The sequence below is a fragment of the Sceloporus occidentalis genome, unplaced genomic scaffold, assembly GCF_023333645.1.
Source record: "Sceloporus occidentalis isolate IW3139 unplaced genomic scaffold, rSceOcc1.0.p SCAF_10, whole genome shotgun sequence".
Taxonomy (NCBI): Eukaryota; Metazoa; Chordata; class Lepidosauria; order Squamata; family Phrynosomatidae; genus Sceloporus; species Sceloporus occidentalis.
The window spans coordinates 16206178-16231331 of NW_028316990.1; the positions used below are offsets into that span (position 1 = coordinate 16206178).

At 38.8% G+C, this 25154-nt stretch overlaps 1 long non-coding RNA gene across 1 annotated transcript in view; it reads right to left on the reverse strand.

The window, feature by feature from the left end:
• The window catches only part of LOC149305981 (uncharacterized), a 56852-nt gene extending 43977 nt beyond the window's left edge, over window positions 1–12875 (reverse strand). The window contains exon 1 of the long non-coding RNA XR_016282521.1: window positions 12840–12875. This is a non-coding gene — a long non-coding RNA (uncharacterized LOC149305981). The remainder of the gene's footprint in view (window positions 1–12839) is intronic.
• Between the last annotated feature and the right edge of the window lie 12279 nt (window positions 12876–25154).

Genomic DNA, 25154 nt, shown 5'->3' on the forward strand with positions numbered 1-25154 from the left:
ATTGGTTCATGCATTAATCTCTGGAGTAACAGAAAACAAGCTGCCTCCATGTTCTTCATGACATCCCTTCAGATATTTAAATATGGTTATCATGTTAACTCTCCGTCTTCTCTTCTCCAAGTTAAACATACCAATCTCCCTATGTCATTCCTCATAAGACTGGTTTCCAGACCTTTGGTCACCTTGATCACCCTTCTCTGGACACATTCTGACTTGTCAATATCCTTTTTTGAACTGTGGTGACCAGTACTGGGCATAGTATTCTAGTTGAGACTTGAACAAAGCAGAAGAGAGTTGTATTACTACATTCCTCGATCAAGACATTTCAGTTGACGTGGGCTAGAATTGTATGGATAACTGAATAATTAACTTTGTTATCTTTTCTAAAATTGTGAACCGGGACCATCATTCCTCCTTACAGCAAACTCATCTGGTGAATAATGACAGAGTTGAGTGCACTGTAAGAAAAGAGGAAAGTACTAGTATTCTTGAGAGGAAACCAAATATTTTCAAGATTTGAAAAAAATAATACAAGAAAAAACAAAAACTCAAAAACACCTAGGAGATTATTTCACATGCCTTATTCCATCTTTTTCCTGATGGGATACCTGCAGATTTAACTGTCAAAGATGGGTCTTATCACATTATCCCATGGCTAGGCATATGCAGCACACTTGCTGCCCATATGTAACTTGTGGTTGTCCCATGGCTTTTCAAGGATGAGATTTTCCCATCCTTGAAAAGCTGCGGGATAAGTCCAGGTTGCATATGAACAGAGGATTGAATAGACTATCCTAGATGAGACCATGAATGACAGGTTGGAACACTCCATGGATATTCTTGCTAATCCTACATTTTCAATCTGATTCTGTTCTTAGCCAGACCAGAGATTCAAAGTTTCATTTAGTTGGTTGCTTGGTTGCTATGTGTAGAGCTATATTCAGAATAATGCGGTGGGGGGAGCAACTTTGGAATTACATAATCCTTTAGTAAGGAGGAGAATTCATATAGAATCATTTCTTAAAAAATGTTCCAGAAGTACATGTTCTATTTGTTTCAGCCTCTGTTCAGGCAAAGATGCTTATTTCACATTCAAACCCCAATGGATCATTTAAAATGTCCCACTTCAGCCTAGCCAAGCTGCTCCAAGTGCCTTGGATGGACATATGTTGTTGTTAAAGTCCAAAGAGGAGGAGATCTGTGAATCCTAAGTAAAGTTGCAGATCTTATTTTACTTACTTTCGAGTACCATTGTTAGTTATATATTATACTGTAAGAAACAATGATGTGTATATCAGATCATGTTTACAGCTCTCAGTTCCTATTACAGAGTCTGAGCACGTTGCTTTCTTTATAGAGAATTAAAAGACATGGTTTAGCCTATTTTTGAAGAATATGCTAGGTGTTTGTGTCCTATCGATTCTGCAAATGATTGGGATGAAATTCTCTGTCCCCAGCCCCCTGCCACCAAATCTCAGCAGTTCTGTCCTAATCACTGGCCTGCTATGCACTGCAAAGAAAGATCAATTGAAAGCATACAGCAGGGAAGCAAAGTCATGTCTTTCTCCATGGGCAGCTTGTTTTCCTTCCCTGCTGCACACTGGGTGGCACTCAGTGAGCAGCATGGGAATGAAGTGAGCGTGTGTGCATGAGTGATAAATTATACATTTGTGTTTATGTATGAATGCCTTGCCTCTTCCTGATTTGGGAACTACCCCCCACTCATTTCTAATATGCAAATGCCAACCACTTTTCACTGGAGGAATGCAGACCTCTAGGGATAAAAATCCCCCTTCCTAGATGGGAGACTGCAGCATATAGAAAACAAAATTTCTTTTTGTGCATATATTTTACTGAATTTTAATGTTAGTTATTTTCCCCTTAACATAGAATATTAAACTAGTGTCCACAGTGACAGTAGTCAATAAATAGATATCATCATGTTCAGAGATTTACTGAAGGTAACAGGGCAACAACAGGAACCATGTCAACTCTTTGTTGATCTGTACTTGAAATCTAAAACAGTAAAACATGTTTAACCTTTATATTTTCTTGGCAAGGAGGACAATAACAGCGAGATATGGCTTTGGATATTGACCAATTTATTGACCCACTTTGCATTTGCATCTTGTCCACTTCTTTCATAGATATAATCAAAGATGGAAGCAATACACAGAAGAGATATATGGCTTTGGATATTGACCAATTTATTGAACCAGTTTGGGTAGTCTTTGACAACGTTAGATTTGTCCAGTACCACCACCACACAATATCCATTTACCATATTCTGGTACAGTATGGATGTACTGAAATTCTGTGTGAAACACAAAAGAGACTGGTTTGCTGCATACATTGATCTCCTGTATTGAGAAAAGGCACAAAACCATAAGAATAATTTACCAGACATGAAAGTTTGAGGAAAACTTTTATTTATTTCCCATTCACCTAGGAAATGTCAATATGTCAATATGCCATGTTTGGCAGGTCAATTGTAAAGTGTATATTTAAATCCCTCATATATTTGTCTTTAATATCTAGTAGACCCTTCTGCATAGCTTCAAGTGAGTCGCCTGTTTAAACTCATAAATAAATAATCTTATACTTGCCAGTGAAAGGACCACAGAAGAAACATCCTAGTCTTCTATTGGAGAGAATTCTACAGCCTGGAAATAGCCATCAAGGTAGCTTTCTCCCATGCCCTCCACAAGTTCACCTTAAAACAATCCTGGAGGAGAGATGTTTGTTCAGATATGACCTTAAATATCCTACCCAATTATCCAAGTTTAGCTGCAGTCGTTCTCTGAGAAGTCATGATCAATCCCACCTGGTCCTTTGTCAATGTGGCATGGGCAGCAATATAGCTGAGAAACAAGAGATTATCTCGGATGGGGCCTCTATATTTTGCACCCACCAAAATTTAATTTGAATTATGTCTGTGCGTCATTTCTTAATTGTGTTTTTATTGCACTGCTAATGTGAAGATGCAAACAAATGATAAACAAATGCTGAAACTAGGAGACCTAATGTATCCCATTTGCTTCTTAGACCTATGAAGACCATGTAGGGATTAGCATTCAGGGTTTCTTACCACAATCATTTTCTTTATTTTATTTTTATTTTTATTTTACTGTTTCTGTTCACAGCCATGCCTCTGACAGTTATAACACAACCCTCCTTAATGTTATGAACCTTTCATAACAAAACATAATTCTATAATGGGCATGCTTCTTTTCTTTTCTTTTTTTAACACAAGAGACCATAATCAATCCCATTAAATTTTAAAGCCCATTCTGCCTATTTAGAAAGGACAAACACAGAGGTGCTGTTTCAAGCAAGGCAGCAAATGCTTGCATGGAAATGTTGCAGAGTTTACTGTTCCATTTGGCTTAGTCCAGACTAATTGTCTTCCTTGACCTTTGCAGAAAGAGTCTTTTCTCATTTCACAGACTCATTTTCCCCTGCTCTCTGTGCAACAATCTTCTGTCTTCCTATCTTTATTTTATTTAGTCATATGGAATTGGTATGATGAGGCTACAGCCGTTTAGGTGGGCTGTTGATAGGTTTGCTGTGTGCTGCCAAGAGCAAATCCTATTTCTCATTCCGTTTCCATTGCAGACTCATTTTCATCTCAATAGCGTATTCCTCAGGAGCTCTCAAATACTTTTCTTCTTTTCTTTTGTAAAACAAAGAATGTATTTACTCTGCTTTGCCTTTCATTGCGACTCAATGGGAGGAGAGGAGAGGAGGGGATGAGGGCTGCCTTTTATAAATCTTCTCACTCACCTTCCATTCCCAAATATCCTATAAATGCTACAAATGAGTGTCATTTGTGAGTTAAGTAAGAAACTGTAATGCGATAGATTGGAAGGGGTGCAGTTGCTATAAAGATGGTGTATTGGCACTAATTATGAAGCGAAGGCTGGGCTTGAATACAATAGCAAGGTATGAATTAACAAGCATAGTAGAAAATTGGTAATCAAGGGAAGTGCTAAGGAGCAAAAGACTTTTTTGTATGGAGTAGTTTTCTAAGAGTAAATGATACCTCCAACAATACGAAGATTTTTGTTCTGCTTCTGAGTCCTTCCTCTATTAGCACAGCAATCCAGGAGCTGGTTTTCCTTTGCTTCATTCCACACAGCTGCTGCTTGAAATTTTTAAGTCTAATTATATAGGTTCTTATCATTCCCGCCCTCGCCAATACCAACGATACGGGTAATAAGGTCCCAGATGACTGGCATGTCTCGCTGAAAGACTAGTAACCGGATTCTGGGAGTTGTTGTTCAAAAACAAACTTTTCAGACTTCTGGATATTGAGAAGCTCTAGATATTGCCATCATGGCCTGCTCTAGAAACGTTGCTGCCAGGGCAACAAATATCACTGTTGTCATTGTTTTAATGTGGATGAGATATCCCAAAGCCCTCCTATCCTCTACTGCTCTGCTTTAGTCTTGCAGATTCATGTCCATGACCTCTCTAATTTGAGTCTAGCCATCTGGTGTATCATTTTACTTTCTTTTTACTGCTTTCCACCTATCCTATCACTATTGTATTTTCAAGTGAGTCATGCCTTCTCATGTTGTGGCCAAATACGACAGCCTCAGTTTTGCTTTCTTAGCAGAGTACTGCTTCGATCAGTTCTAGGACCCATTTGTTTGTCCTTTTGGCTGTTCACAGTAACCTCAGCACCGCATTCTTCAGCACCACTTCTCAAATGAATTGATTTTTTTGATACTAATACTAGCTTATTTCTTAAATGTCTCTGGCATTAAAACAGATATAAATTATATGACCAAAGTATATGAAATTAACAAATGCTGAGTTCATTTTAAAAGGTAAATAGGGTAAACATCTGCTTGGGCCCCCCATTACATCCAGTTCAGAACATGCTATCACTGATAGAAGTTTCCCTTTCATAGCAAATATAGGAAAGTGGGTGGGCATTTATTTATATGATGTTAAATTACAGGGAGAACGTTAACTCCCCTTATATTCCTTTCCCCTTATAACTAAATTTCTTTTTTTATTAAAAAAAAAACAACATTAAATGTATGTGGCTTTTTTCCTGATAATAGATTTCATCCCTCGCTCAGAAAAAGAAATCTCATCACATAAGGATTATCCTAGCACAGACAGCAATGTGTTTCATAATAATATTCCTAATTTACTGTGGCTGTTATTATTATTACATGACAAAGATGCCAGCTTTTTAAAAACACGCTTTTTCTATTCATCATAAGAAAGCAACCTGAATACTTCCATTTCGTGTTTTCATTCATTTAATCAGCAATTAATGTCAGTACTCTCCCTGTGCTTTCATTTTTCTCAGAAACGTGGAAATCACAAGCTTGCTCCATAACATCCATCAGTCTTGAACTAGGAAATAATACTTCACCTCAACTGTGGCTTATTTGCATTGAGATGCAGTTGTACATGCTCCCTGGTTTTGACTTCATTTCTTAAGATCTCTCAGATTAGCATTCAGGACCAATTGGCTTCAGTGCCTGCATTTTGTTTGGGAAAGTCTGCTTGACCATAGCTGGGGGATGCTCAAGGTAATGCACAGAAAGGTCATCATTCATCCACCGCTGAGCAAAAGGGTCTTCCTGTAGCAATTTGTCATGAATGGCTTTAATAGCAGAAATAATTTCCCTTCCAATTGGTATTACAAACTGTTGAATTTATTACCTCACTCATCTTGTAAATAACTGCCCACTCGCCCATTAAATGGGAAAAACCAAAAAAATCTGAAATTCTGTACATTGCAGCACATTTCATTAATTTATTTCAATGATCATTGCATTCTTGCTGTCATCTGTGAAATGCTCTGAGATGTTCAGTCTGCATACATAAATGCAGTTCTGCTGCTAGTCCTATCTAATGTAGACCTATTGAATCAATGAGATTTAGCTATGTGTTGACATACTATTCAACAATTCATTGAATGGGTCTACTCTAGTTGAAACTAACTGTCAGGATGTCCGTCAGTATTTTTATCAATTGAATTATCTCATGTGTTGGATCACGGCAAATAATTTCACATGGTCATATTATGACAAACATTAGCCTTTTCAACTAAGTGTTTACACTGTATTGTAGTAGTTAATATCACATCTTTCCCCCAAATCAGGACCCAAGCCCTCTTGTTGTTGCCATGGGCCTTCAAGTCATTACCAACTTTTAAAAGGGTACAAAGGTTAATCATAGTGGAAGGGAAAAATGCAACTATTAATATGCTGAATTTTCATAATTACAATGCAAATTAGAGTGGTTTGCATAAGAAGAATATTTTCCTAATATGAAAATTAGGTGCCCAGATTTTGAGGAGTAGAATATGGGAACCCAAGATGAGAGAAGATTCGAACCCTAGATAAGAAGGCTTGGAGATGCCAGGCGGTGATTTTGGATATGGTTTAAGTGGAGTTTCCCCATTTGAAATGAGACATATACCTATATAAAGTACAAATATGCCACTAATAGGATTCTGGCCAATATGATCTTTGATGCCCATTTTACCTTTCTCTTCAAACTGTTCCCATGACATATGCCTCTGACATCCCTGTCTAGCTACATGGTCAGAGGACACTTTCTGTGTGAAAGCATGTCAACTGAGGATTTTAAAGAGAGATTAAACGGATGACTCCCACGGGTGCTTTAGCAGTGAATCCCTGCAGTAGAAGGGTATTGGACTAAATGGCCCATGTGGTCCTTTCCAACACTCACGATTGTGACATGCTGTCAAAAAAAATCAATCAAGGTGCAATTTCTCATCCTTGAGTAAAACCAAAGGGACCAAGGTGTGTGTATGTTTTTATTGTTTTCACACTTCCTCATCTTCGCAGAGTATGATATAAAACTTTTTCTGCAAAGTCTTTGAATTTTACATGAAATATCAGGCTTTCTAAGCAGCCTTTGGCCAGGATCCTGCATCCTTTAACTGCCATGGCGCCATGCTATGGGATTTTAGGAATGATAGTTTGTAGTGGCACCAAAGCAGTGCTCTGGTGCCACAACAAACTACCATTCCTAGAATTCCATAGCGTGGAGCCATGGCAGTTAAAGTCGTGTCAAACTGGGTTATTTCTACAGTGAGGATGCAGCCAGAACTATGTCTCTGTTCTGCTCAAGAGACTATAGTTAGAAGCAAAGATGCATCAATGCTTGCATGGAGTAGTGAGAGAAGAGATTCTAAAGAGCATGCCTGTCCCTTTATTTCACCTCTCTGTTTCTTTGTTTGAAAGAACTATGTATTCTTCCTACCTGCAGAAGTCACTTCTTCCCTCTTCCAAATGCTAGTCCTTTGTCTTCTTTTTTCTAGCCAACTTCTGCACATGAGAGCCAGGCTTAAGGACTCCTGTTTGAAAGTTTAGGTATCTGTCTCTATTTTTATCTCAAGACCAATTTCCTGAAAGAATAAAAGTAAATCTTTCTTTTCCTGTCTTACAAAAGCATCCTGAATACTTTCTCTTCCTTCTACCCCAAGTTCATAGTGCACTGGCTTCACTGCACTCTGCTTGATATAGATACCCAATAATTCCTACCAAGGTGAGCATTGTGAAATGTGACCATGAGTCAGTTTACAATAATGTAAACACCTAGCAGAATGTGAACCATTTTTCCTACCAAAAAAATAAAATAAAAATAAAATAAAAGTTCTGAATTGTGAAATATCAGTGATAAACATAAAAAAAACATATAGGAAAAATTACAATAAATAAATAAAAATAAAATAATAATGTAAAAATGTGCAAAATATTTTGCCTAGTGGCAAAGACAGCCTTCGTACATGGCTGTTGTGCTTGTTGTTCTTGTGTATAAGAGTCAAATGAGGAAAGAAGGATGTCCCTTCTCAACAGTGGCAGTATCCATGGCTCTCATGAAATAAACTTTTTGGCACACTTTTATCCCATTTCAGTTCAAACAAGAAAGAAAACAGTTCTCCAGTTCTTTCTGCCTTTAATTTTTAGTAACCTCTTTGAAATTTGCAGTTTTTAGACACTGGAAATTAAAAACAAAAGCATCAACCATCAGTCGTGGTTGCCTTCATTATGTACAGCTATCCCTTCTTTGGAGAAGACCATGTTGTACCTGCTTGCCAGAGAAGGAGAGAGTGAAACAGGGCCTTGAACATTATCTTCTTAAGAAATGTGGCTTATGTAAAAGGCTGTCTCAGAGCACTCAATTTTTCTTGAAGTTACTCATTCCTCCCTTAATTCCTCATTTAGGATTTGTCTCAGCACTCTAATCTGTATTCAAGACAATGGATTGTAGCCTAGCATCCCCCCCCCTCCCTCACACACCATTTAATGAACTGCCAGGATTTGCTTCATTACCTCAAAGACTGAACTAGAAATACAAGGAAGATTGTAATTATCATGTTCTTCAGTCACACTGTTTCTCAGTTACTTTTACCTTTTTTCTTTAAGGTGGGGGGGGGAGAGTTAATTTGGTTCAAGAACGGAGTATTTCAGAGCCAGAGGGAATAGAAACCTCTTATTAAGGAGGTGAAAACTATCTTCTCCTTGTTTTGCAAACTTGTGTCATATGAAATGTCTTTTAACTATTGGAAGCTAAAGGTATACACAAACTGTGGAGGTAACTAGCAATAAATAACAATGTGAAGTTGAAGGCGTTCATGGCCAGCATCCATAGTTTTTTTGTGGGTTTTTTGGGCTATGTGGCCATGTTCTAAAGAGTTTATTCCTGACGTTTCGCCAACATCTGTGGCTGGCATCTTCAGAGAATGCTGGCATGGAAGAGAGTTGGGTATATATACTATGTGACCCTGGGGAGGGAGGAGTGATCTCCATGTATTGTTCTGTAAATAAGTTATACAATAAATTCCTAATGGCAAGTATTATATATTAAGTATATATGGGTGTGGGGAGAACCAGCAGGTTGTAGTGGCGTGAGTGTTGAACCAGGAGACTGGGAGACTACAGTTCAAATCCATACTTGGCCATGGAAATCTACTGGTTGATGTTGAGCAAGTCATATTCTCTCATCCTCAGAGGAAAGAAAGGGCAACCCCTCTGTGGACAAATTCTGCCAGAAAAATCTTATGACAGGTTTGTCTCAGGGTCACCACAAGTCAGGACTTGAAAGCATACAGCATGAGTGTGTGCATGTGTGTGTATAACATTGAACCCGCACAGACAGGCCAAAATAAAGCTGCTTCAGTTCACTTTGGAGGTATGTTGTTTCAATGATGCATGCATCCTAAGAGGCCAGAAGCCGCACTAAAGCCATGCTCCAATCCTAAGGACTGGAGCACAGCTTTGGCACAGCTTCTGGCCTCTTAAGATGTGTGCATCATTTAAACAGCATACCTCCAAAGTGACCCAAGCAGCTTTATTTTGGCCTTTCTGTACAGGCCCCATTAACACTGTAAGTGAGGGGTAACCTGACTCCTTTTGCACTATAACTGAAGCTTTTAGTTACTTCCATAGTTACAAGGTGTGAGCTCATGAGGGAGGAGGAATATTAGATGCTTCAGTGCTAGCTCCTGCTGTGTCTCCTGCTACTTTCTAGTTGTACTCTATTCTGGGTGATAAGAAGACTATATATTGAACAGGAGGTGAGTATGCTTTATACCCTGGTTCAATACTTTGCAGTATTTGAATTCTCCCCCCCCCCCGCCCCCCCCCCCCCACGCTTTGAAGAAGATAGGAAATCTCTTCATATGAGGCTTAACTACAGAGGAACATCGGAAGCTGTTTTATATTAAATCAGTCCATTGGTCCTCCCAGTCCAGTATTATCAGTCCTGAGTAGAAGTGTTGTTCCAAGGTTTCAACAGACTTTTTTTCAGACTGACCGGGAGATAACAGGAATTGACTAGGGGCCTTTTTGTATGCGCATCATGTGCTCTGCCACTGAGCCACAACCCCTTCCTAAATTATTTCTTCTACCCAAGGCAGAATTAGTGCTTGCAATCCAGAAAGGAGAGAGAAAAAGAAAAACACCTTATTGCGAGTTTACCGTGTTGAAAATAAAGTTTAGCATCAATCTAATCTCTGCCTAAGTGCTAAATTGGAGCTGAATTGGAACTCAAGAGAATAAGCGTGAGCTAAATTGGAACTCAAAAGAATAAACGTGATATGGAATTAATGGCATTGTATTTAATTATTTAATTGTACTCCTTCAGTCATGTTTAGGGCAAAAAAATATCTAGACTTGATCCTCCACCTCTCTACTCACCAAGCATATTTTCTATGCTGTCAAAGATGAGCTCTTGCACATAACATCCAAACAATGATACCTTTACTGGACCAACCAAAATGCATAGCTTAAGCACTAGTGTGAAAATCCTCTAAGTCTCAGGCTGGGAAAGGTTTAGAGGATCTGTTCTTCACCTCTATATTAGGGCAATCCCCTCTGGAAGAACTTCCAGGACCAGAACCACTTGGTCTAGAACAGGAGAACAGAAGAACAAGCCATCCTAGGTCTCACAGTTGCAGGATCTTCAGCCCCAATGGCTGAAAGATCTGTCCCCTCCAGAGCTCCAGATCCTACAACCGAAGGATGCTAAAATTCTGCCAGCTTCATTATTTTTACATTTCTTTGTATCCCACCAGCATTCTTAGATTGTTAAAAGTGTTGCATGTATTTGTAATTCCCCTCCTTCCTGAATGAAAATTCACACATATTTCTGCACACACCCCCCCCCCCCCCAGTATAGGTATTTTTTTTCTGGTTTGCATATGTATACATTTATTTTCCATGGGTCAAAGTGTCATTCTATGTGTATCTCTCTCTCTCTCTCTCTCTCTGTGTGTGTGTATATAGACACACACACTTCAGTTGTGCACATTTTTTTAAAAAAAGTTCATGTTTTTCTTTCTGAAACACATCATAGGTCTCACAAATGTACAACTTTTCAAGGCAAGGTGAGCTCCATTTTGTTGGGTGTCTTGGGAGGTGTGAAAGGGCTATTTCTATACAAAAGTGTGAATCCAACTAATTTCTTTTCCATCCCCATTCTGCAGTTATAGCTCTCCAGACCAAGATCACTAAAGAACTGTCTGACATGTCCATCAGCTCATTGATCATGTCTCACGTCCCAGAGAAAGAGCTTTCTATCACCAAGAGGATGTGTTTTTGCCATTCTGTTGTTCGTACCACAGAGCTCAGAAGTCAATGTATCATTCTGATAAGCTCAGAATGAAACAGATGAGAAATCCAGCTGCAGTCATGTTAGCTTGTCAAATATCCACCTTCCATTCCAGCTGCTTCAACTAGGATGGTCAAAAATTGGCTTTTGAAAGAAAAGATGTTGTTGAAACTTCCCTTGACAGCTATGAAGACGGACTATTAATATGATGCTGATACAATATTTTCTCCCTCTCCTCCCCTGTAAAAATTATTCAGTTAGAGAAGAAAGCATATTACCATTTCCTTCACATTTAGATCAAAGATGAGAATGGTGATTGTAAAAAAACAGAGTACCTAAAGACTGAATGCTTTTCCTGTCATTATTCCTAAGGAAACTTAAACAAGGTTGCTGTCAACCTTTTCTTTCCAGAAAGATTGAGCTGATACAGCTTATGGTACTCTTGCTTCCTCCATTACGTCCCTCTCCTTCTCTTCCTTTTGAATTAGTAGTTAATTTCTTTTTTTCTTTCATATACATTTCAGATTAATTATTATTCCGTTTTATAGTACATTTAAACAGTAGCTGTAGTGGAGTCTCATAAAATATTTATTAATAAATGTAAAGTATTCAATGTCTAAAAATAATCTCCCGCATGAATTTATGGAACAGTAGCTTTTGTGTGTGCGAAGACCTTGATAGCCAAGCATTCGCTGATGCTTTGTTATATATTATTCCAGAAAGAAAGAAAGAAAGAAAGAATTGGCTTAAATTGCCAGGTATATCTAACTCAATCAGAAGGATCTTTGGGTCCAGGAATTAAAATAATTGGGAATATATTAATGTGTTCAGAAAATGTTAACAACAGGGACATGAATATGAAGTCGAGACATGGGGGGATGATTTGTGGTCTTTTAAAATAGTTTATCTTTGGTGAAAACCAACCTTTATTTTTCTCTTATTGATTTACTATAAAGAATATTAGAGATGCTACTGTTTGGATGTTCTGAAATTCAGTAGGTTCCACTCTGTTAGGAGCTGCACCTTTTGGAAAGTCATGGGTTGATTCGGGAGAATAGTTTGATTCACATTAAAAACAACAACAACTGCACACTATTTGTTCTTCTGTGGTGGATTCTGAATTATTATTTTTTAGATCAACTATTTTAACTAATTCAACTAATTCAATTGCTGCAGGCCAGATCTGGCTGTAAAAGGGGCGGCTGAAGGCCGTCCCTTTGGGGTTGTCTGCACTGCCCTTTAGTCTCAGTTAAGACAATGTGGGTTACTCCACGGGGTGAAAATGGGGAGATGGAGGAGGAATTCTACTCTAAAGATAAACACGGGCCACCCTTCCTTGTTAGTTACTGGAACTAAGTTTTATGGTTCATGCTGCTACTTGCAAAAAGAGTTAGCTTTAGCAATGTGTTAGGAATGGTTCAGCTTTTCTGTGAGGGTTGACCTGTTGAAATACTGTTTCATAGGGACGTAATAATAATTAATAATAATAATTTGTTTTATTTATATACCGCTGTTCCAAAGATCATAGCGATGAACAGCAAGTAAGCTAATTAGCAAGTAAGGAATAAAGGAGTATAGGAAAATCAAACTCTAAACCTCAACAGAAATGTTTTGCCTCAAAGATATCAAAGATATGGGCAGGCACAGTCTCATCATGCCTAGGACCCTCCATCCATCCCCAGTACCACTGCCCAGGTCTTGGACTGAGAGAAGGGAACATTGGTTCTTACCTGTGAGATGTTCATTTTCAGCAACGTAGGTAGAAATATCCTATATCATGGGTTGATTCCATCTCGCTGCTCTGGATTTTATCCCAGGAGCAGATGAAAAGCCCTCCCTCCATCTCAACTGCCACTGCCTTGGCCTCCAATAGAGAAAAGAAGAGGCAGTATCTATTAGACTTAATCTCTTCTCACATTGCCATTCCCTTTTCCTTTTGTGTCATGTCTTAATTTGACTGTAAGCCCGAAGCCAAGGAACTGTTGTGCTTGACCTTTTCCTTGTAAAGCACCGTGTACATTGTGGGTGCTATATAAAATTAATAATCATTATCATAATCCCTATGATAGGAAACAGAATATTGAGTGGTGGGGGACACACAACCGTTCCATTTATGCTGTAATCACATACAACATGATTATAGCTTTGACTTTGCCCATCCTCTGCTGTTTTCTATTCCACTTTGAAAGTTTTGCTTTTTTTAAATCTTAAGCTGTTCATCCGCTAAAAGCATATTTATCCACCTCTGTTGTTTACTATCATTAATAGCAATTGCATTTTGCTGCGTGTCCTTGAAATGACATAAATACTCTCTCTTTTGCACACATACACAGAGAGAGAGAGATGGGAAAGGAGACAGTCAAACACACAAACAGTAGAGAAAAAGCCTAGCAAAGACTATAATTTAATAATGCAGTATAGTGTGAAAAGCGTGGTTATGAATCTTAGAAATGCTTCTAAATCACTGCATTATCTGAAACTTTTCAAAAGAACATGCCTCTCTTTTGTTTATTTCCCGTTTTATTTTCAGACTGCAAAAAGACTGGGAGTATTAGACTCTGTCAAAACAAAGTCTGCTGTTATGATAAAATGCGATTTCACTATTGGATTAACAAATTAATTGCTTTAATAATGTTCCCACCTTATCACAATGGGTGTTTACATTGAGTTGTTCCTAGTATAGAAATTGAGACGAACTGGTATAGAGTTTCCTAAACTACTTTGAATGCTGCTTTTAAGAAAAAATACTCTAGAGGTATTTGGTGAAATGAGGAGCAGCACAAGAACATGGGAAGTTCCATTATTTGTAGACAGGTTTGAATGTCTATATAAAATCTAAAAAGAGATCCAATGTGGTGTAGTGGTTTGAGTGTTGGACTATGATTCTGGAGACCAGGATTCGAATACTGGCTCAGAAACACAAAACCATTGGATGGCTTTGGGTAAGTCAGACTCACTCAGCTTCAGAAGATGGTAATGGCAAACCTTCTCTGAAGACACTTGCCATGAAAACCCCATGATAAGGTTGCCTTAGGGTCGCCATAAGTCAGAAATCACTTGAAGGCACGCAACAACAAAACCAGGATTTATTGCATTGAAAATCCCATTCTTGAAAAGATGCAGAAGGAGCCTGGAGAAGCTCAGGTTGCATACTCCCAGGTGATAGAGAAATGTGATAAGATCCACCTTCTTAAACTTACATCCCATGTCTATTACGGGAGCAAAGCCAATGTGATAAACTCCAACCATAACAACAAGTATCTAAAACTATGAGTTATTCTGAAAGAAGGCAGACAAAAATGGGGGACACTTTTCAGTTGGGATATAATTCTTCGTTTATTTTCTTCAAGAAGGCACAGACAAGTTATTTAAACAGTTTTCTTCTAGCTGTGAGAAACTTTGGAAAAACTGTGTAGTTTTCAAAGACTACTTGTAGTTCAAGACTTATTTTACACATCCACATATTTTTATGCAGAAAATAACTTTTTTTTCTATGCAGGATACAGCATTTTCTACTCAGGAAATAAGATTCCTGCACCAAAATATTATGTTCCATGGAGAAAGCATTGCTTCCTATGCAGACAATGCTGCTTTCTTCGCAAGGAAAATTTTGCATAGAGTGAATCCCAAATTGCAAAGATTGTTGACAGTTCAAGATTTTTTTCTCATCAGAGTTCCTTGACACTTGAGAAACACATTTTTGACATCTCTTGAATGCTTTTCCATGTTCCCTTGATCCTTACTTTTCAGCCAAATGGTCCCATTTCCTTGTAGGAGAACCTCAAGAGCGGCAAATGCTAGTGTGGGACAGGGCTGTGGCCAAAAATGTGAAGGATACCTCACCATACAGTCTATTTTTCTCTTTTCTTTATTTCACATGCAGACATCCACATACATGCACACTCTTCATCAACAGTATGTTCCCTTGTTCTTTCCTTCTTTCTTTCCTCCTTCCTTCCCATCTTTATCCACAGCTCCCCCCCCCCATATTTTTGTTCTTGTTAAATATAGAGAACCGCAAAATTATTGATTTACAGAAGTGAAAGAGACAAATCACAATATTATCAGGACATTATTCTTGCGTCAACATCCTTCATCGTTTCAGCCAAGTCTTCATCTGAGACAGATGATGTGACACTGATTCTGAAATTCAGCATACTCTAGTGTGCCTAAACAGGTCTGGGTTTTACCAATGCTTGGATGGAGGACTGTCTGCAAATCCTATGCACATCAAAGTGTATTTCATCCTGGAAGCAATGTGGATTATATATCTAATAAATAAAATGAGCTAATTAAAGGACTGTAGATTTTTCTTCTGTATTGATTTGCATGTCCTTTGTCATGTTGTGCATGTTTTGAGTTTTCTTGCTAATGTTGTTCATTGCTCTTAGTCCCATTTTTTGTGAAACCTCTACATGCAGGATATAGAGCAATAGGGTTGTATGAAGAAGCCCTTCCACTGGAGCTCTCCAGAGAAGCAAGCATTTTCCTTTCCATAATGAAGCCCATAAACAAGAGCAATGATGTAGCCTGGTATATGGATGTGGAGTCACAATGCAGCTACTTTTCATTAGAATTAGAGCATTTAGAGACAACTATATTATAGGAGCATTGGGCAACACTGGTACTGTTAAGAGTCAGCTGTCAGCATTTTCATTATAAACCCAATTTTTCAGAGGTTGATAACTGTTGGATAGCCCTACTCAGGAATGATATGTGGCCATGAAAATCTCAGCAAGGGAGACATATTTTAACTAGTGGAAGTTGGACAAATAAAAGAGGGAAAAGTCTGGCTCCTTGAGGATTTCTAGTAATAGTTTAATTCACAACTGTAGTTTTGTGCAAAGGAGGCATTTCAAAGTAGTAGCAAGAAAAGTTATTTAAGTTGGAAAAAACAAGGAGAAGAAGGAGAGATGTTTTGAACTAGTCCTAAACTGGTACAAACAAGTGAAGCTGTCAATTCTGTTTCACTCGGGTTTCCATTTTCATGAACTTAACGTCACACTATAGATATTGGCTATAATAGTTGTAATAATGAACTATTAAAACTGTAAATTTAACTAATTTAATGAAGACGTATAATGCAAATTAATTTTAGTGATTTGTTTGCTTAACAAAATGGAACAGAGCAAAAAACTGGAAAGCATGTATACATAGTGGAAGAATGGAAGGAGACAAAGTCCCAAGTGCTGTGTGATGGTCCAATAATTTGTATTCTTAAAAAGAAAAACATGTTTCAGCCTTATGACCAATTGGCCTTTTTCAGGAGCTATTATGAAACAGACAAAAATACATTTACCATAATTGTGGTATTGAGACAACACGTAAATCACCTATAAAAAATCATTTCTTAAAAATTAGTTATCAAATATCAGAAATTTCTGGTGCTGCAGTGTGCACTCTCCATCAAAGTGGACCTTCTGAGTAATAGAAGGAAGTAATAGAAGGAGTAATAGGTCAAACTCCTTGGTATCACAATACAAGAAGGGATATCTCTGGGATATATTACATACAAAGAAAGTAACTTCCTTATAAAATCTAATCCCAGGACACCTCTTTTCTATATTTTGCCTAAAATACATAAAGGAGTCTTTCCTCCCCCCTGGATATCAGCTTGTGACTTCGCTTTGGAACCAATAGCAATACAGCGCACCCGTGTCATACACTGAAAACCGCACTAGAAGAAGCAATGGTGTGCATTGCCATGGCGCGCACACCATGCCGCACTGCAGGCACAAGCCCCATTGTTTTTAATGGGGCTCCACCATACATGATATTCCCCTTACATTAACAGCATGGTTTGTAGACTTCAGTCTACTTCCTCAGATGCATTTGGTGAAGTGGAAAGCCAGGAACAGACCTATATAAGTCATTTGGATTTTGAATCGCAGGATTTTGAATCTGAATGGACATCCTCACAGACAAATTACTTACATAGGTCTGTCCCTGGATTTCCACTTCACCAAGTGCATCTGAGAAAGCAGACTGAAGGCTACAAAACCTCATGCTGCCAACTGCTTTCCTTCAGTTGCTCTCAAAGGTGCTATCAAGAAAATCTCTTTACAATCTTTTACCTACTAATTTTTTTATCTCCAGATTAAAAGTGCAAAGAGTGCAAATCGCACATGAGTTTCTCATTCCATCCCAGAACTGAACTAAGACAATCTCATTCAATTTGAGGCAGGTAGAAATTGATCTGAAGTGGCCCAATATACTTAACAGTTTGGCTGAATCAGTTAACACAGCCTTAATATAAACCTTTTCCTATTGAATCCTTGCACTCTGCTATCAAGAAAATCTCTCATTTCCAGATCAAACAGAAATAACAATAACTTCAAAAGGCGCTGGATTGGATTTTCTTTAAAAGAAAAGAAAAAGTCCAAGTGAGAAGAATGACCGCATCTTAACCAACAGCGGTGAGGACATGGCTGTAGTACTGAAAGGGGAAAAAAGGGAAGGATACTTGGAGTAATGGAAGAAAGATTTGTGATTAATGTTCCTGAAGCACACTTTGGCAAACATGTGCACTTACTGTATATTGTCAACTTTCTGAGGCATAGAAAAGCTTTGCTCAATTTTTAGATGAGAGATTAATAGGATTAGAAGATTTGTCATCAATGCTTCCCCATGCGTTCTTGTTATGTATAAAGGGGCACTTTTGAGCCGTCAACGACTTCAGCTTAAAAGTTATATTCCCTTTCTGATAATTAACTTAATAATTTATTTTTCCCCTCATCAAGCCATTTTAAATAATAAAGCAAACATAAATCCCAGGCTTAGATTTCTAAGTCAGAGTTTGAATGTTAACATATGCACACACTATGTTTCGTGTGCTATGTCTACTGCTGTGGCTTTGTGGTTGGAGAAGTTCTGTTTGGGGTGGGAATTTTAGATTATAGTCCCAGTATCTCCATCTTCGGACAGTGCTTGGAGCTCAGTGTTAGACCATATGTCTTGTTTGTGGAAGGTCTTAATGTGTGGTAGTTATTCCCATACCCCTTCCATTACACCAGACCAAATGTGGAGAAAGTAAAGATCATGCTAACTCTGAAACATGTCCTCAATACATTTTTGAAGGATACTTATGAACAGGTAGAAAAGGAGAGGGAAGCATCGGAAGCATATAGTTTTCTGACAGTGATGAGAAACTGAATGATATGTGTATGCTTTTGTTAAGAGTTTGTTAAGCATTTGATAGAACTCTTATATTCATGCACATTTCTTCCCCGCCCCTAATCTTGAGATTAAAATAACTCCAGTTTCCTACTGGTCTGCAATGGGCATTATCCAATTGCTGTTGGTTCACTATACAGTGCACCCTTTTTTAACGTGGGGGATCCATTCCGAACCCCCCAGCGTAAAAAAACTCACATATGTGGGGCTCGTGCATGGCGCAGTGGTGCAGTGACATGGCAACGCAGCAGCATACACACGCCATGCGCACACACCCCATGATTCTTAATGGGACACGCCACCCCTTGTGCCCCGCATGCTCCCACCATCTCCCTAGCCGCTTTCAACATATGCTGAAAGCCGCGTATGGTGTGTCCGCATATGACACGGGCACACTGTAAATTAAGAATGGTCCCAGCTTCAGTTTCTGTTTTCCCACACCTTGGTGTTATATTTGCCATGAAAGTTTTCTCCCAACTCAAGCTCCTCTAATGGCTTAGCTTGCGAGGATGTGATTGCAACAAAATGACGGAGTCATTATGAGTTCTTCATTTCATATAATAAAACCTCCTCCAAAGGACCCGCTTCAGTGGACATACATTTCCAGTGATACCTAAGGTTTAATTTAAACCTCTGAGCTACAGGTTAAATGCTCTCGATCCCATTTCCAATATCCACCCATCAAACTGTTTCTTTCAGTGCATAAGATATAGACAAGGTCTCAGCATCCCACAGTAATAAGGGCCATGCCACCTTGAAATAATACCAAAACACTCACCGCAAAAGAGCTTTTCTGGGTGGCCTCTTTTCTTATTTATTTCTCTTTTGTGTGTCTCATACATGAACTTTTCTTACCGAAAAAAAAGAAAAGGCCAGTTAATGTGAAAGGGAGAGACAGGAAGAAAATCTCTCTATTCAAGAGGCCAAAGAAAGCAACTGGAAATAACTGATTGGCCACTTATAACTCTTTACAGAGAGAATGATTCCTCCGCATTTTTTTCTCCCCTTGGGGAAAAAAATAATACAGTAATTTTAAAAAAGTCAAAAATGGCTGAAAGTAAAAGGCCATCCAAGGAGGGAGGGGGGGAGAGATTTTCTTGTATTATTACATTTTAGTTTATTTTTCTTTAAATCTCTTTTAGCTACAGCAAAATGCCTGCTCCTGCTGAGAGGAATAAAACAAGCTTGCTTCAGAGGTAAGTGACAGTCTTGTTGAAATTCTATATTTTCTTGTACTAGTTGTTGCTAGGTGAACATTAGTTGTTTCCCCAAGAGCTCAACACATTAAAAAAAATCAGACACACATTGTACATACAATGCTCACATAGTGAGATATGATGTGTCAGAAAATGCACCAGGCTTTACTATCAAATTGAAAACTTCCTTCCACTGGCTTGCTCCAAACCCGAATATCTTCTCAAAGTGCTGTTAAGATTCTCATTCGATTGTGGATATATATGTGAGAAGGAATTTCAAAGGTGGGAGAAGGTTAATAATATTTTCCTAGAATTCACAAAATATGAATATGGGAGAAAGTGAAACTGAGAGATTTTCCCATTTCCTGGGGATAATGGGATGCAATGGCTTAGTGGTTAAGATGCCAGTTCTGGTGATCGGAAGATTGGGAGGTTGGCAGTTCGAGGTCCGAGTGCTGCATGATGGGGTGAGCTCCTATCGCTAGTCCCAGCTTCTGCCAACCTAACAGTTTGAAAGCACACAAATGCAAGTAGATAGGTACCACTACTCAGTGGGAAGGTAATAGCTGGCCATATGACACCAAAGCAGTCTTCGGACAGCACTGGCTCTTCAGCTTAGAAAAGGAGATGAGCAACACCCCCTACAGTCAGTTACAACTAGACATTCATGTCAAGGGACAACATTTACTTTTACTTATGGATAGTTTAAAAAATTTTCAATGCATTTTTAATCAGAATTTACCAAAACTCACAGCAATCTAATGTGAGAGAAAGGGAAACTGACACATTTGCCCATCTTTCCTGGAGAGCCATCTCTGATTGCCATCATGTGCATGTAGTGGAGAGATAACAAGCAGAATAATAATAATAATAATAATAATAATAACAACAATAAACACCTTTCAGTTTTACCAAACTTAAGAGTCAGCTCTCACTTTCACTTTGCTCCTGTCTTTAAGATATCATGGTGCTGGAGAATTTCTCCCCACTGCAGCACCTCTTGCAACACCTTTGTGTGGCATCCATGCCCACCTAACTTGAAGAGACAGAAATGGCATGGGGTTGTTGTTGTTTTCAAAACACCTGAAAACAGATGAAAAAATTGATTAAATTATTTGTTCTCCCTTGTAGTACTGAATAATTTAACACAGCACATCCCTAGTATATACACACATCCTTTTCTCCATCAGTGGCAGAAAAATGTCCAGTGTCAGCTAGAGACATTTAGTTCCCTGAAAAATAGCTCTCAGAGGCATCTATTGCGCTCTTTTACCAGACTCTGCCTATCTATCCATCATCTTCCAGATGTTTATGGAGTTCAGGTCACAGTAGTCCTAGCTAGCATAGGCAATGATAAGGAGTGCTGGGAGTTGTCATCAAGCAACTTCTAGAGGATATCATTATTCTCACTCTTACTGTATGCCATTTGGGCTGCAATCCTTTGCCCTCTGGATGGGATTTGTTGTTGACTGGACCCATACACTACTGCTCTGTCATATGAGATTTCCTGCCTGAATTCACTGACCTCGCTGTGCTGCAGGACAAGTCAAGTACTGATATTGTGCAAGTAGGAGAAGAAAGGTTGGCCAGGTAGCATCAGTGGCTTTGGAAGAACTCATAAGTGTATATGCCAAATTTGAACATTTTGCTTTATAGAACAGTGAAGCAGCAGTGGCTGAAATTGCTGTAAGAGATGGACATCAGTGCTAGCTCACTGGAAACAAACGTACTGGAAAAATTGCGCTTAAAATTGGTTATATAGGAGTTCCTACTTTTTCTAAAGGACAAAAGGACAAAGAGAAAGAAGAATGGAAGTCAAAAAGCTAGACTAGGAAGTATTTGAACTTCATCTGGTGTTCAGTGTCTAAAATAGTAGCAGTATTGAAGGAGGTATTTTAAACAGTTATTTAAAAGGGTGGGAGAGAGAGCAGCTGTAGCATAACAGCATCTCTACACCACACTGAATGTTACTCCTGCTCTAATTTGAGAGCATAGTAAGTAATGCATCCTTTACCAATAACTATACACAAACATCCTCAGTTTTGTAGAGTGGGAAGGATGGATAGAGGAAAAACTGGAGTAGTGAGAAAATAGTGAAGAAAGAAATGTAAAATGAGACATTTTCTTTGGGAAAAGACACTCTGACACAATGAAGGTGGAAGGTAGGAGTGAGAAAGCTATGCTAGAATGAAACATGGAAAGGTGGAAAAAGAGAGGATGGTCTAGAAAGGTATGCATGGAAACCCAACTATACATCTCTCAGCCTCCTCAAATTCCAGACAGACAGCATTCAGAGCAAGTCAGAGACCTCATTTGAAAGAGAAGACTGTTTTTCCAGATACTGACCACTTCACATTTTGGTTTCTCATTTAGAAGTGTGGCAGATGGGACAGAGTAGAAAACATTTGCTACAGTACAGCAAACTACTTACTTGATATCTCAGTTTAATATATACAAGCCAGTCAGAAAGTGTTTCCGAATTCTAATGCTAATATCTGACAGCAATTATCATCTCAAAATCGGTGTGTCTTTCAGAACCATTTCACCTTCTTCAGATTACAAAAGTAGATGAGGGGAAGAGCTATTATCCCCTATTATTTCAATCAAAGAGAATTATGCAAAGCTGAAAAAGGGGTCTTCAGGATTCTATATTTCTTTTGTTCAGTAAGGGAAGACATCTAAGAAAAGTCCTGCAGCATCTTAGTCTAACAGATTAATTTAGGGGCATGTGTGTGTGGATTTCTGAATATGATAATGTCAGTGAAATAGCATTTTGTAATCTCTTGAGGCTAGAAATATGAAAAGATCTCCCGTTGTAAAGATTTTAGTTGAGTTTGACTCTAAAGTCACCAAGTCCCATCTAATCATGGAAATTAACCAGGGCCAGGACTGGTTAGTACTTGGATGGGAGACCATGAATGAATACCAGGTGCTGTAAAATAGATTACAGAGGAAAAGACTTACAAAACCACCTAAAGCATTCATAGTTCTTTTGTGGGTCTTTCGGGCTGTGTGGCATGTTCTAGAAGAGTTTCTTATTGATGTTTCACCAGCATCTGTGGATGGCATCTTCAGAGAATTTAGTTTGGAGAAATAAAATATGTAGATTTTGAAATGCAAGTCTAATGAAGGTAAAATGTGTAGAATTGGGGGGAAATACACAGAAACATATTTCAGTCAATGGGGAAAACATGTACAATAAGAAAAACAAAAAAACCCAGCAAAGATGATTTATACAACTTTAGAGTGGTTAATGAAGATATTGAAAAAGTTAAAGATTTTCTATACCTTGGCTCACTCATTAATCACAATGAAGACTGTAATCAATAAATCAGAAGACAATTAAGACTTGGAAGGGTAGCTGTAAAGGAACTAGATAACCTTCTTCAAGTGTAAAGATATATAATTAAATAACAGTCAGAATCATCCATGCCATGGTATTTCTGGTTTCAAAGCATGGCTGTGAAAGATGCAATGAAGAAAGCAAGAATGATGCTGGAGAAGAGTTCTATAGATATTACTTACTGTTAAAAAGACAAATGAATTGGTTCTAAAGCAAATCAGCCCTGAATTCTTTCTAGACACCAGGATGACTAAACTGAAGCCATTGCACTTTGTACATATCATGAAACTACATGACTTATGGGAAAATATAACAGTGTAGAAGGCAGTAGGAAAAGAGAGAGACCACTCTACAGATGGATTGACTTGATCAAGGAAGCCACAGTCCTAAATTGGCAAGATCTGAGCAGGGCAGTTCATGAGCAGGGCTCTTGGACATCTCTCCTTCACAGAGGAGAGTCAAAAGTCAACCGTAAGTCAAAGTCAACTTCTTAAAGTACTTTAAGAAATGTATTCAAGTGTGCATGAATTTTTATGCAAAGAATTTCACAACACAGTACAAAGACTTTGGCCACATACAGGCAGGCCGAAATAAAGATGCTTCAGGTCACTTTGGAGGTATGCTCTTTATCTGATGCATGTGTCCTAAGCACCCAGACACTGAGGCAAAGCTATGCTCCGCTTCTTAGGACTGGAGCATGGCTTTGGCATGGCTTCCAGACTCTTAGGACACATGCATCAATTAAACAGCCTATGTCCAAAGTGACCCAAAGCAGCTTTATGCTGGCCTGTCTGTATGGGGCCTAAATCACACCAGCCTGTTGTCCCATGAAAATCATGCTAATTTTTTAAAAAAATATAAGCACACCAGTTTGGCATCATTTCTTATCACACTTTCCCCCATGATAGCACTTTGGTGATCCATGGTCACATGATCCGTTTTCTGCACTGGGAAGAAGATGGCAGAATAAATGGTCGCTGCAAAGCCAACTACCTCCCAAAGTCAGCTGTTGTGTGAATGTGCACACAGCAGACAGATTTGAGAAGATGTTCACAACTATAACCACTACTACTCTCCCACCCAAAGCATGAGATTGCTATGGGCACATTTACAAAGTAGCCCTGGTTTTATTTTTGTTTTGTTTTTTGAAAGAAGGATGGAACAAACATTTGCTACAGAGCCAACCGCATCCAGAAGCTGGCTGTTGTGTGTAAGTGCACAGCAGCTGGCTTTGGGAAGAGGTTAGTGGTTACATTAGCTGCATGGAGGAGAGGGCGATGGGGAGAAGCACAGACTCAGTCTCACCACGATTGCCTGAGAAGCAGAATTGTTGTGGAAGGGACCTATTACACGAACGGAGTAATGGAATAGCAACAAGACTGAGAGCCTATTGTTTAGTTTTGCCCCTCAATGAAAAGATTAACTACGGCTATGAATGGAACATAGGCCAGCAGCAGGAAGGGCAAGTAGTGTGATAAGTAATGACCAAATGCACTTTTATCCTGTTAAAATTCCACTTTTATAGCCTCATGTGATAAAGACCTAAGAAATGCAGATAGAAAGCAATGCAGCTGGGATTTGGAGACACGCCACGACAGAGAGGAGATATTCTGATTTTGAGTTCCTCAATGTTCTGAGGATCTCTGAACTGGTGTGTGTGTGTGAGAGAGAGGGGGGGGGACTTTTCATATCCTTAATTTATTATGGACTAATTTTTATAGTCCAGATCAGAGTGCTGCCTTGCACTAGGTCAAATTGTTTGTCCATCTGGCCTGAAAGTGTCCACTGGAAGCAGCTTTCCAGAGTTTCCAACAAAGAGAGGTCATTCCATCACTTGCTCTCTGATCCTTTTAACTGATGATGGCAAGGGCTGTGAGCCATTCTGCACACAAAGCATGTGCCCTGTCACTGAACTACAGCCTGTCCCCATAATTGCAGATAGCTCCCTGTGGTGAACAGGTACAATGACCAAGTTCTGCATAATGTATGAAATGGTCCTCTGGACTAATGCAAAGCAGAAATTCCATTATTTTTTTTAAAGAACTGACTTTTAAAGTAGTTTAGACCAGGAGTATACAGGGAGTGAACCACATATCCTGGAAACATTATTGTGCATTTCCTCCTCTGGAAGCACAAACTGAAAACAAATGTCCCTGTCATGTTTCTCCTATGCCTGATTAGGGAGGCTCGTGGCCTTTTAATTGGTAAGAGTACACTGTTCCCAGGGCTCTAATAGTGACACATGGCTAATTACTGACCCTTTCAAATGTTGAGTGGGCTGACCTTATCTTGCTCTCCAAAGTATCATTTGTTGTTTAATTACAGCCTTCAGT